This window comes from Heterodontus francisci, chromosome 29 (genome assembly GCF_036365525.1).
Source record: "Heterodontus francisci isolate sHetFra1 chromosome 29, sHetFra1.hap1, whole genome shotgun sequence".
In the NCBI taxonomy this organism is placed as follows: domain Eukaryota; kingdom Metazoa; phylum Chordata; class Chondrichthyes; order Heterodontiformes; family Heterodontidae; genus Heterodontus; species Heterodontus francisci.
The window spans coordinates 35,039,162-35,052,890 of record NC_090399.1 but is presented as its reverse complement, the minus strand read 5'-3'; positions in this window follow the sequence as shown (position 1 = coordinate 35,052,890).

The following is a 13,729-nucleotide window of genomic DNA, read 5'->3' as shown; positions in this document are numbered from 1 at the left end:
CTACTTTCAGGATTCAATTTAATCCAACCAGGGTGACTTGTCCGTGACTACAACAAACCACGATGGGTCCAGGTATCTGTTGGTCATAAGTGTAGCAGATTTATTAAGTAATTTATATTCAGTGCAAAGAAGTAATACTTAAAAAAGCCAATGGTCACAGTCTGTTCCTCAGAACCTCGGTAGTATCCCTCCGAGTGACTGTGGTGCGGTCTCTCTCCTGCTGTGTTCCGTTGACTGAAGATTCTCTTCTTTCTCCTCTGGGTTTTCGTGCTGCTTCTTATGTTCAATAGCTGTTCTTTTATACCCTTTTTAACCATTAGACCACCTTGTAGGTTGCCCAATGGTTGGTCCAGGTCCTGTGATGTCAGTTACTACCTGACTCTCATTGCGGCTTAATCGATAAAACATTTTGCCAATAATTGAGATAAAAACCCATGAAGAGTTTGATATATTCTGGCTGTTATCTCCTTGGACAGTATGAAATTGATCAGAAATTGATTCTTTTAGCAAAGTTAATGAATATTATTAGGGTCACAATAATTTTTTCTACTGAGCTTGTGTTACGTTGACTTCCAAAATCCTAAAGACACTGAATTTCTTACAAGCTTAAGACTTAGTTTTTAAAGTTAATACTTTTAAATTGAAGCCCATGCCTTCTGGCATGATTCTTAATTCATTAATTACAACTCAATCAAGGCCCATTGTTTGTAATCATTATTTTCTTGTCGTGTTACTACTTAATAAATTAATTTGATTAATACAGTTGCTGATACAAGACACAAAAATGACTTGTTTGGTCACGTGTTAGCATTAAAATGGCTTACTTGACCTTGTTAATTATTACAGAGGATACAATGCAAAATAGTCAAGTTAAGCTAAAATCCAGCTATGTAAACCTACTTACAGCCTCCTCTTCTGCAAGGAAAACAGCCCAAATATCTCCAATCTATCTTCATAACTGAAGTTCCTCATCCCTGGAACCATTCTCATGAATCTCTTCTGTACTCTCTCCAATGCTCTCACGTCTTTCCTAATGTGCAGCATTGAGAACTGGGCGCAATATCCCAGCTGAGGCCGAATGAGTGTCTTATACAAGTTCAACGTAACTTCCTTGCTCTTATACTTTATGCCCCTATTAATAAAACCCAGGATACTGTATGCTTTATTAACCACACTCTCAACTTGTCCTGCCACCTTTAATGACTTATGCACATATACACCAAGGTCCCTCTACTCCTGAACCCCATTTAGAATTGTATCCTTTATTTTATATTGTCTATGTTTCTCCTACCAAAATGAATCAGTGACTGCTTTGCTGAGCTCCTCCATTCAGTCTGCAAGCATGACCCTGCGCTTCTGGTCACTTGGCATTTTAATTCTACACCCCATTCCCAATCTGACCTCTCAATCCTCGATCTCCTACACTCTTCCACTGAAGTTAAATGAGGAACAACACAGAAATTTTCAATTAGGCCTTTTATTGCCTGTCGGACACAACACTGAGTTTAAAAACTTCAGATTATAACCATCGCTCCCACTTTCTGGGATGGCCTGTGCTGGTAATGGAGGATGGCTACACCAGAGTCACTGGGAGTGGAGGGGGTGTGGGCTGGTGCTTGGGGTGGGGATCCCCTATTGGTACACAGCTGGCAGGCTGGTCCACACCCCTGGGGTCTACCCACCATTCTCCATCACTTTTCCGGGTCACTGGAGCCTTCTCCTCTTTGCCAGATTTTCCATGCTCCCCTCTCCCTCTGTTATTCTGCTGTAACCATTTACACCTCCTCTGGACCCATCCTCTGTTTCTTTAATTGTCCCATTCACCTTACACCATCATCCCTTTTGTCATTGAATCACTCCTGCCCTCCACCCGATCACAGACCTTCCCTTTTGTTCTTTCCTCCCCCTATACCCCACTTTTCACTGACTACATGATTGCTTTAAAACTGCAGGAGAGGAGGAGGAGGGGCTGTCTGATCGTCAACCCAGAGGAAACGTCTCCTGTCCTGGACCGTAGTCCCAGATGGGGATGGGGAGGGCGTGGGCCTAATCATCAACCACGGGGAGAGGTCTCTTAACCTGGAAAGTGGTCCCAGTCTGGTTTGGGGGAGCGCGAGGGGATATGTCTGATCCAAGACAAAACTGGGGACCTGGGAGGGTGCTCTGATCCCAGGAGAGGGGGTTTGAGCCTGTGGTTGCGGGGGGTGGGGGGGACCCATCCAGGGATGAGGGTCCGATAGTGGACTGGTGGGGGGGGGGAGCGGGGTGATGTCTAATTCAGGGTGGCAAGGTCTGATGCTTGGCAGACCGATCCCGGGGATGGGTGGGGCCCGATCCTGGGGAATGGTGCAGTCTGATCCCAGGGATTGGTGGAGTTTAATCCTCGTAAGTGGTGGAGTCCGATCCCAGGGATTCGTGGGGTCCAATCCTGGAGAGTGGCGGAAGCATATCCTGGGATGTGGTGGGGTCTGATCCCGGGGAGCGGTGGGGTCCTATCCCGGGAGTGGTGGGGTCTGATCCACGGATGTGGTGGGGCCCAATGCTGGGACGTGGTGGGGTCCGATCCTGGGATGCAGTGCAGACTGATCCTGGGGATTGGTGGGATCCTGTCTTGGGAAGTGGTGGGTTCTGATCCCAGGGAGTAGCGGGATCCTGTCCTGGGGAGTGGTGAGGTCAGATTCCAGGCAGCAGTGGGGTCCGATCCCAGGATGTGGTGAGGTCTGATCCCGGGACATGGTGGGTTCATATCCCGGAACGTGGTGGGATCTGATCATGGGACGTGGTGGAGTCCTATCGTAGGGAAGATGGGGTGCGGTCACAGAGTAGGGGGCAGGAATGATCCCAAGGGAGCGGTCCGAATCCAGAGTGGGGGCTGTTTCAATCACCAATCCCGGCTGTCTTTGTATGTGGTGTGGGGAATAATGGGGAAACCTGGCCGGACAGAGTTAAACCTGTGAAACAGACTAAATCAGAGACTTCGGGGCCTCATTCAAATATTTATATTACCAAGTTGCCTCCTGGGAGTGGTGTCTGTCCGTCCCCTTTCCCAACTCCGTTAAACCTGGAAGTGAACAGGTCAGAGGTCGGTTGGGGTCGGGGTTGAGATTTTAAAATTTTAACATCTGACCCTTCCCCAACTCCCCTGTTTTTGGTGCTAAAATCCTGCCCTTACTGTCTGGGTCAGAAACGGAGAATGTTTGATCAGTAATTTTCAGACTCTTTTCCCTTCTTTCTCTTACAGTTAATTTACTGGCGATTGTGATCCTGTCCCGGGGAAAGTGCGGCCTCTCCACTTGCACCACTCTCTACCTGGTGGCCATGGCAACGGCGGATCTACTGGTCATTATCACTTGGGTCATATTGTTTAGGATGAAATATTATTTCCTGGTGGACTTCCTATTGATCACCCCTGTGTGTAGTGTTAACAATGTCCTGATTCAGATATCCAGAGACTGTTCTGTCTGGTTCACTATCACTTTCACGTTCGATCGTTTTATAGCCATTTGTTGCCAGAAGCTGAAAACAAAATATTGCACCAAGAAAACTGCGGCTGTTGTTCTAGCAACAACCTGCATTCTGCTCTTTTCAAAAAACGTCCCCATCTACTTTACCTATGAACCTTGGCGGATAATCAATAATGTACCATTTTTCTGTGTTACAAAGCCAAGCTATTATACTGATCCTGGATGGGTGGGATTTGACACGTTTTCTCCGGTTTTAACTCCATTGCTCCCATTCGGTTTAATCCTGTTGCTCAACGCTCTGATAGTCAGACACATTTTAGTGGCCAGTCGAGTCCGTAAGGGACTGAGGGGTCAGAGCAAAGGAGAGAATCACAGTGACCCAGAGATGGAGAGCAGAAGGAAATCTGTGATTTTACTCTTCAGCATATCCGGCAACTTCATACTTCTGTGGTTGGGATATGTTTTATATTACTTTAACATCGCAGATCACTTTGCTGATGATTCTTATATATTTGAACGAGTTGTATTTATGCTGATCAATTTAAGTTGCTGCACAAACACATTTATTTATGTGGCAACTCAGTCCAAGTTCAGAGAGCAGGTTAAGAGCGTGGTGAAATATCCGGTTACATCAATTATTCATCTAATGAATAAACAAAACAACTGAGAGCAGCCCAGAGGCGGGTCCCAGTGTTTCCAGTCCATGAATGGAATATTTATTCCCAGACTTCCATCAACTGAATGACAGCAGGAATCTCTGGGGATGTGAAAATACCCCCAGTGGTGGGAGTGGGGGGAGGGAGAGACTAACACCACCCCCTGCAGGACAGGAGAGGAAACAGCAGCCACTGTCTCTCCTCCACCTCCACTGGTTCGATTCTCTGCTCCTCACATCTGCTCAGAAAACTAATATGTTCTCACAAAAGCCAAAATGCTGCAGATGCTGAAATCTTCTCATGTGGATTGATTTTTTTTTTGGAGGCATTTTATTGAGTCCGTCTCCCTTCCATTCCCCCTTGCCTAGTCACTGCCATCTCTGTTTCTCCTTCTCTCTCTCCGAGTCAGATGGTGTTGTGTGTGGGCGGTTTATATCAGGACAAACCCAGACGAGGGACTGGGATAGGGAGTTGGGACCTGAAGCAAGAGCGAGGGGTCGAGCTCGGCACAGGTGCTGGCAGCCCCAAGGCCTCAGCTTCTCGGTGCTTGGATGGACGGGGCCAAATCCCTTCCTGACTCCCATATTAACTGATATTGATAATGGTTCCCTCATCACAGGTTCTGTCCCTCTTTTTTTTATTCGTTCAGAGGATGTGGGTGGCGCTGACCAGGCCAGCCTTTATTTCCCATCCCAAATTGCTCATGAGAAGGTGGTGGCGAGTTGCCTTCTTGAACTGCTGCAGTCCTTGGGGTGTAGGTATACCTACAGTGCAGTTCCAGGATTTGACCCAGCGGCAGTGAACGAATGGCGTTATAGTTCCAAGTCAGGATGGTGTGTAGCTTGGAGGGGAACTTGCAGGTGGTGGTGCTGTTATGACCGACCACTCAAGTCAAAGCCCCCAATCAAAATATATGATTCTGATTGTGCTGGGAGAAGCACACTGTTCATTCAGTCACATCCCTCCACAGATAACCTCACATATCACTTTAAACTTTGCAAATTAAAGAAAACCACAATCAAATTCAACCATCTATTAACCCCTGAATGAGGTGAAGCAAACCAGGTATCTTTAGATCAAGAAATTAACTGTTTAATTAGAAAAAATAAATTCTTAAACAATACCAAGAAACAAACAACATTTAAAAGAAGAAGTAAATACAATAAAGTCCATGCAGATTTACACTCCTGTCGAAGTGGAATCTTCCAATATGGAGCAGGCCAAGGTTGCTTGAAGTCCTCGCAGCCGTCCAATGGGAATAAATAAAATTCCCAACATCCGAAGCTCCACCATCAACCCACCAATTGCAAACACTTTTCAATGAAGCAATTTGGCTTTAGAATTTTTGAGGGATAAAAGATTGTCACCTTCTAACTTCCCTTCCAGGTTCCTGAGGGAAGCGAGAGAGGAAATAGCTGGGGCCTTAACAGATATCTTTGCAGCATCCTTAAAGACGGGTGAGGTCCCGGAGGACTGGAGAATTGCTAATGTTGTCCCCTTGTTTAAGAAGGGTAGCAGGGATAATCCAGGTAATTATAGACCGGTGAGCCTGACGTCAGTGGTAGGGAAGCTGCTGGAGAAGATACTGAGGGATAGGATCTATTCCCATTTGGAAGAAAATGGGCTTATCAGTGATAGGCAACATGGTTTTGTGCAGGGAAGGTCATGTCTTACCAACTTAATAGAATTCTTTGAGGAAGTGACAAAGATGATTGATGAGGGAAGGGCTGTAGATGTCATATGTATGGACTTCAGTAAGGCGTTTGATAAGGTTCCCCATGGTAGGTTGATGGAGAAAGTGAAGTCGCATGGGGTCCAGGGTGTACTAGCTAGATGGATAAAGAACTGGCTGGGCAACAGGAGACAGAGAGTAGCAGTGGAAGGGAGTTTCTCAAAATGGGGACGTGTGACCAGTGGTGTTCCACAGTGATCCGTGCTGGGACCACTGTTGTTTGTGATATACATAAATGATTTGGAGGAAAGTATAGTTGGTCTGATTAGCAAGTTTGCAGATCACACTAAGATTGGTGGAGTAGCAGATAGTGAAGGGGACTGTCAGAGAATACAGCAGAATATAGATAGATTGGAGAGTTGGGCAGAGAAATGGCAGATGGAGTTCAATCAGGGCAAATGCGAGGTGATGCATTTTGGAAGATCCAATTCAAGAGTGAACTATACAGTAAATGGAAAAGTCCTGGGGAAAATTGATGTCCAGAGAGATTTGGGTGTTCAGGTCCACTGTTCCCTGAAGGTGGCAACGCAGGTAAATAGAGTGGTCAAGAAGGCATACGGCATGCTTTCCTTCATCGGACGGGGCATTGAGTACAAGAGTTGGCAGGTCATGTTACAGTTGTATAGGACTTTGGTTCGGCCACATTTGGAATACTGCGTACAGTTCTGGTCGCCACATTATCAAAAGGATGTGGATGCTTTGGAGAGGGTGCAGAGGAGGTTCACCAGGATGTTGCCTGGTATGGAGGGCGCTAGCTATGAAGAGAGGTTGAGTAGATTAGGATTATTTTCATTAGAAAGATGGAGGTTGAGGGGGGACCTGATTGAGGTGTACAAAATCATGTGAGGTATAGACAGGGTGGATAGCAAGAAGCTTTTTCCCAGAGTGGGGGTTTCAATTACTAGAGGACACGAGTTCAAAGTGAAAGGGGAAAAGTTTAGGGGGGATATGCGTGGAGAGTTCTTTACGCAGAGGGTGGTGGGCACCTGGAACGCATTGCCAGCGGAGGTGGTAGATGCGGGCACGATGGAGTCTTTTAAGATGTATCTAGACAGATACATGAATGGGCAGGAAGAAAAGAGATACAGAAGCTTAGAAAATAGGCGACATGTTTAGAGAGAGGCTCTGGATCGGCGCAGGCTTGGAGGGCCGAAGGGCCTGTTCCTGTGCTGTAATTATCTTTGTACATGCTCAGTGAAGACAGGACCCTGATAGAAAGCACAGTGAACAAGCTGTGGCTTTAACTGCAGTAAGCGTGAGACCCAGGAAGCTTACGGCTGCAAGTGCAGGGAAATGTAATAGGATTCCTAAAGGTTATCAGGGTTTTGTGTCCGAAGGAAAAGTAACCCCATACCCCTCGAGTGGGGCAAGCACGCCCATAGTGATTCCTAGGGACACAGGGGCCACTAAATCCCTTTTACTGGGAAAAAGCCTGACCTTTTCCCCAGAGAGCGCAGCGAACACCAAAATGGTGGTGAATGGTATTGCAGGGCAGTATATGCCTGTACCTGTACACTGGGTGCATCTGGAGTGCGACCTAGTTTCGAGACCAATGACCATAGGGATTATTCCTAATTTGCCGGAAGACAGGGTTGACCTGCTCCTAGGTAATGATCTGGCGGGGCTGAAGGTGGTATCCCCCAACCAGTAGTGAAAGAAAGACTGCAGGAGGTCAGAGAGACAGGGCGGTGGCAGGAGACAGTCCCCTGCAGCTTCCCTGAATGTGTAGTGGATCAGGCCATGATCAAACCAGCTCCACCAGAGGAGACTGCATTGGCACTGCAGGCAGATGACCATGAGGTCTGCCTGTCTGAGACTTTCTTGGAAAGTTAGGAGACCCACGGAATGAATTAAATGGATTTTCCCTAGCTGAGGCTCAGCGAGCTGACCCAGTATTGCGAGAGTTAGCACAGGCTGCCCAGTCTGAAAGTGAAGCAGAGGGAGTCCTTGATAGCTACTATTTAAAGAATGCTGTACTGATGAGGAAATGGAGGTCTCCTCACAGATCTGAGAGCAAGGAGTGGACAGTAGTTCACCAGTTGGTGGTGCCATAGAGGTACCAGAGAGAAATATTAAGAAGAGCTCACGGGACCACAGTGGCTGTACATGCCGGTGTACGAAAGATAAAAGTCCACATTAGACAGCAGTTTGACTGGTCAAAGCTCCACAAAAGATGTGGTGGAGTACCGCAGGAATTGTCACATGTGCCAGATTGAGGGTAAACCCCAACCTATGGTGAAACCTGCACCCTTAAGTCCTGTACCAGTGTTAGGAGGACTCTCCAGCAGAGGGCTGGTGAACAGTAAGGGACCCCCACCAAGAACAAAAAGGGACAGGCAGGCACAAGGCTGGCAAAATGTTAGCCAGAGAAGGGGAAAAAGTGCCCAAGAGGGCAGGTTAAAGCAAGTCCGGGAGGAATCCCAGATGAAAACCCCTACTGTCCGGTCAGCCAACCCTGAGAAATGTGAAAAGTTAGACCCCACACCCTCCTACTTAAATGCAGACACTAGAAGCACCACGCTAGAGTTGCTAACAGCATTTACAGGAAGCTGCAGAGACAAAAAAAGACCTCTAGGGGGCACAGAAACCATGAGGATAATGTCTCACCTGGTCGAAGTGCCACAGGGGAGTGCAGTAGAATATGCACAAACACCTGCAGACAGGAGTGTCCTGTGGGACAAAGGGGAGATTAGCAAAGAATCCTCCCCCATTATCAGATAAAAACAAACCACCCATCCCCTGAAGTCAACAGCCTTTGCAGGACTCAGCAAAGCACTGAAAGAGAGTTTAGGATAAACCCACCCACTACTGCCTCTTTTGAAAAAAAATTACCTCGGCAGGAACAAAGACCCCAGGCAGCCATGGAAATGGGCAAATGGAAGACAAACTTACCAACAAAAAAAAGGACCACATGTTTATTGGGATGCCAAAAGGGGGGCAAATAAAGCTGCACTGGCACCAAGAGAAGACAGCTATATTAAGTTTTAGGATTTATGAATGGATGGGAATGAATGAGAGTAATGCATGGGTTTTTTTGTATCTTGCATTTTTTTTCTTGACCCTTTTAATGAAATGTGCTTTTCTCTGGCGGTTGCTTTGGGGTGCCATGGAAAGGGCAATTAAAGATAATAAAACAATAAATGGGATGGACTTACAGGAGAAAGAGGTCAAGTAAACACAATTATAAACATTTTGACCAGATAAATGCTCACAACTTCAAGAGCAAGAGAATTCCAGTAAAACATTACGTGGAGATGGTAGTTAAAGATATGAATTTTAAAAGCAGGATAAACACACACAGGAAGGTAACATCTATATGCTAAAAGTCAGATGACATTTCAGAAACAGTATAAAGATGAGAGGTTTTGTAGCACCAATTAGAAGTGTTGAATCCTCAACAATGTTTCTCAACTACGGGGAACTTAAGGTAAAAAGTTTACTTTAAATTTTGATGGATATTCTGGATATTCTAAGATATTTTTGTTGTACCATTAGCAAGGTTAAACATTTGGATTCTATGTTAGAAATAAGATTCTGTATTTCATCTTATTTTTGATATTGTGATATACTTACTCACTTAGAAGTGTATTGCATGATAAATTCTTTAGTAACTCAATAAAAGCTAATAAATTGTTTCATGTAGCATTCTGTATACAACTACAAAGAATCCCCTCTCAGTGTCTCTACGTGGAGAGATATGTATTGAAGAGAGTTTCCAGATCCTTATAATATCTGAGATATTTATGATTTAGCCATAATTATTAAAATATGCTATCCGAAAGATAGTAAAATTGAACTAGTGAGAGTTCTGGGTCAACATGTACCCATAAAGGTGAAGGGTAGGACCAACAAGTCCAGGGAACCCTGGATGTCATGGGATATCAAGTCCATGGGAACCCTGGATGTCAGGGGCGGCACAGTGGCGCAGTGGTTAGCACTGCAGCCTCACAGCTCCGGCGACCCGGGTTCAATTCCGGGTACTGCCTGTGTGGAGTTTGCAAGTTCTCCCTGTGTCTGCGTGGGTTTCCTCCGGGTGCTCCGGTTTCCTCCCACATGCCAAAGACTTGCAGGTTGATAGGTAAATTGGCCATTATAAATTGCCCCTAGTATAGGTAGGTGGTAGGGAAAATATAGGGACAGGTGGGGATGTGGTAGGAATATGGGATTAATGTAGGATTAGTATAAGTGGGTGGTTGATGGTCGGCACAGACTCGGTGGGCCGAAGGGCCTTTTTCAGTGCTGTATCTCTAAACTAAACTAAAAACTAAAACATATAGAGGATTAGAAAAGGAAAAAAAGGAGGCTTATGGCAGATTCAGAGGCCCTAAAGGAGTATAGAAATTGTAGGGGAGTACTTAAAAAAGTAATTAGGAGAGCGAAGAGGGGGCATGAAGAAACACTGGCAGGCAAGTTAAAGGAAAATCCCAAGGCACTTTATAAATATATTAGGGATAAGAGGATAACTAGGGAAAGAGCAAGGCCCATTAGGGACCAAAGTGGCAATCTGTATATGGAGCTGGAGGACATAGATGATGTTTTAAATGATCTGTTAATGGGTCAAATGAAGAACAGTGGAGAATATTTCAAGAAACATTCAATGAAATACAGAGCGAGTATATACCCCTGAGGGGGAAAAGCTGCACTTCACAGAAAAAAACAGCCATGGACAACTAAAGAGATTAGGGATAGCATAAAACAAAAAGAAAGGGCTTACAAAAATGCAAATGCAGCACAGATCTGGCCGAATGGGATCGATACAAAGACCAGCAAAGGGTCACAAAGCAGTTTATAAGAGCTACTAAAAGAGATTATGAAAGGAAACTTGCAAGGAACATCAAAATCAATAAGAAGAAATTTTATAGTTACATAAAGGGAAAACAGGTGGTCAAGAGCAACATAGGCCGACTAAAAGCTGAAAACGGAGATATTGTCATTGACAATGGGGAAATGACAGACATGTTGAACAATGGGCGGCACAGTGGCGCAGTGGTTAGCACCGCAGCCTCACAGCTCCAGGGACCCGGGTTCGATTCCGAGTACTGCCTGTGTGGAGTTTGCAAGTTCTCCCTGTGTCTGCGTGGGTTTTCTCCGGGTGCTCCGGTTTCCTCCCACAAGCCAAAAGACTTGCAGGTTGATAGGTAAATTGGCCATTATAAATTGTCACTAGTATAGGTAGGTGGTAGGGAAATATAGGGACAGGTGGGGATGTTTGGTAGGAATATGGAATTAGTGTAGGATTAGTATAAATGGGTGGTTGATGTTCGGCACAGACTCGGTGGGCCGAAGGGCCTGTTTCAGTGCTGTATCTCTAATCTAATCTAATTACTTTGCCTCAGTATTTACAATTGAAAAGGAGGATAACTTGCCGGAAGTCCCGAAAAAATTACTAGCCGATAGGGGACAGGGACTTAATACAATTACCGTAAGTAAAACATCAGTAACAAGGAAATTAATGGAACTAAAGAGTGAGAAATCCCCAGGACCTGATGGTTCCCATCCGAGGGTGTTAAAGGAAGTAGGGGAGCACATTGTAGATGCCCTAACTATAGTCTTTCAGAGTTCCCTAGATTCAGGAGTGGTAGCTCTGGATTGGAAAGTTGCACATGTTACTCCACTTTTTAAGAAGGGTGAAAGGGGGAACCAAGGAAATTACAGATCAGTTAGCCTGACATCTGTGGTGAGCAAGTTGCTGGAGTTTATAATCAAGTATAGGGTGACTGAACACCTAGAAAAATTTCAGTTGATCAGGGACAGCCAGCATGGATTCATGACGGAAAGGTCATGCCTGACAAATCTCATTGAACTTTTTGAAGAGGTGACTAAGGTAGTGAACAGGGGAATGTCCATGGATGTTATTTATATGGAGCTAATGGGTAAGTACTCCAACTGGCACGATATGACTAGTGGTGTCCCACAGGGATCTGTATTGGGGCCTCAATTATTCAGATTATTCATTAACGATTTGGATAATGGCACAGTAAGTCAACATCCAAATTTTCTGATGATACAAAGTTAGACAGCATTGTAGACAGTCTAGATGATAGCATAAAATTGCAAAGAGATATTGACAGACTAGGTGAGTGGGCAAAACTGTGGCAGATGGATTTCAATACAGGCAAGTGTGAGATTATCCATTTTGGACCAAAAAAGATTAGAGCAGGGTACTTTCTAAATGGGAAGAGATTAAGTACAATGGATGTCCAAAGAGACTTGGGGGTTCAGGTGCATGGATCATTAAAATGCCACGAGCAAGTGCAGAAAATAATCAAAAAGGCTAATGGAATGCTAGCCTTTATATCTAGAGGATTGGAGTATAAAGATACACCTGTACAAAATCCTGGTTAGACCCCAGTTGGAGTACTGTGAGCAGTTCTGGGCACCACACCTTAGGAAGGATATATTGGCCTTGGAGGGAGTGCAGCATAGGTTTACAAGAATGAAACCTGGACTAAAGGGGTTAAGTTACGAGGAGAGATTACACAAATTCGGCCTGTTTTTACCAGAATTTAGAAGGTTAAGGGGTGATCTGATCGAAGTCTTCAAGATATTAACAGGAAAAGACAAGCGAGATAAAGATAAACTATTTCCACTGGTTAGAGATTCTAAAACTAGGGGGCATAGTCTAATAATTAGGACCAGACCGTTCAGGAAAGATGTTAGGAAGCACTTCTTCACGTAAAGGGTAGTAGAGGTTTGGAACTCGCTCCCACAAACAGCAGTTGAAGCTAGAACAGTTGTTAATTTTAAATCTGAGATAGATTTTAGTTAAGCAAAGATATTAAGGGATATGGGCCAAAGGCAGGTATATGGAGTTAGGCCGCGGATCAGCCATGATCTCATTGAATGGCGGGACAGGCTTGAGGGGTTGAATGGCCCACTCCTGTTCCTATCTTCCGATGTTCCTATTACTTTTCATCGGTGTTCACTATGGAGAAGGACGATGCAGGTGTAGAGATCCAGAGAGGGAGATATACTTGAACAAATTAGCATTTGAAGGGAGGAGGTATTAGTGGTTTTAGAGGACTTAGAAGTGGATAAATCCCCAGGCCCCAGGGTTGTTTTCCTTAGAGCAGAAAAGGCTGAGGGGGTACATGATTGAGGTATACAAAATTATGAGGAGTAGATAGGAAGAAACCTTTTCCCTTAGTGGAATCTGGAACGCGCTGCCTGAAGGGGTGGTAGAGGCAGAAACCCTCACAACATTTAAGAAGTATTTAGATGAACACTTGAAACGCCACAGCATACAAGACTATAGGCCAAGTGCTGGAAAATAGGATTAGAATGGCCAGCATGGATATGAAGGGCCTGTTTCTGTGCTGTAGAGCTCTATTACTTTATCACAGTGTTGGTTTTATTTCTTTGAGGGAAAGCTAGTACAATTCTTTGGACCCAAATAAGCGTCTATGAGAATTTGTCTGGTTTGAACTTGATTAAAGGAGATTCATAGGGATGTACTCCTGATTTGGTTTAGTTCCGATAAGAGGTTAAAGTCATAAATCACTTCAGTTGGCGCCCAAAAAAGTGGTCTTGTTGTGAACAGAATTCTGTACTTATATGTTAGTCTTTAATGTATATATTAGATTTGTAAGTACTGAAGGAATGTTTTCTATCCGTGGTATTAAGACCCCGATTCAAGAGATGGCAAATGCTTGATCACGGTATTTGAATCTTAAATCAGAACTCACTCATTCTACTTCTGAGGTTTGGAAATTTCCTTTAATGTTTCCTTTAAATGCTAATTGAGATTAGGTCCTGACGTATTTTAATTCCTAGTTCAGGTTCTGTTCATATATAATGCCTAATGAAGAAGGAATTGGCTTAATTTTCCCGTTGGGTGATGCAGCAACTTGTTTTAGTAGATTACAGAATCCCATTCC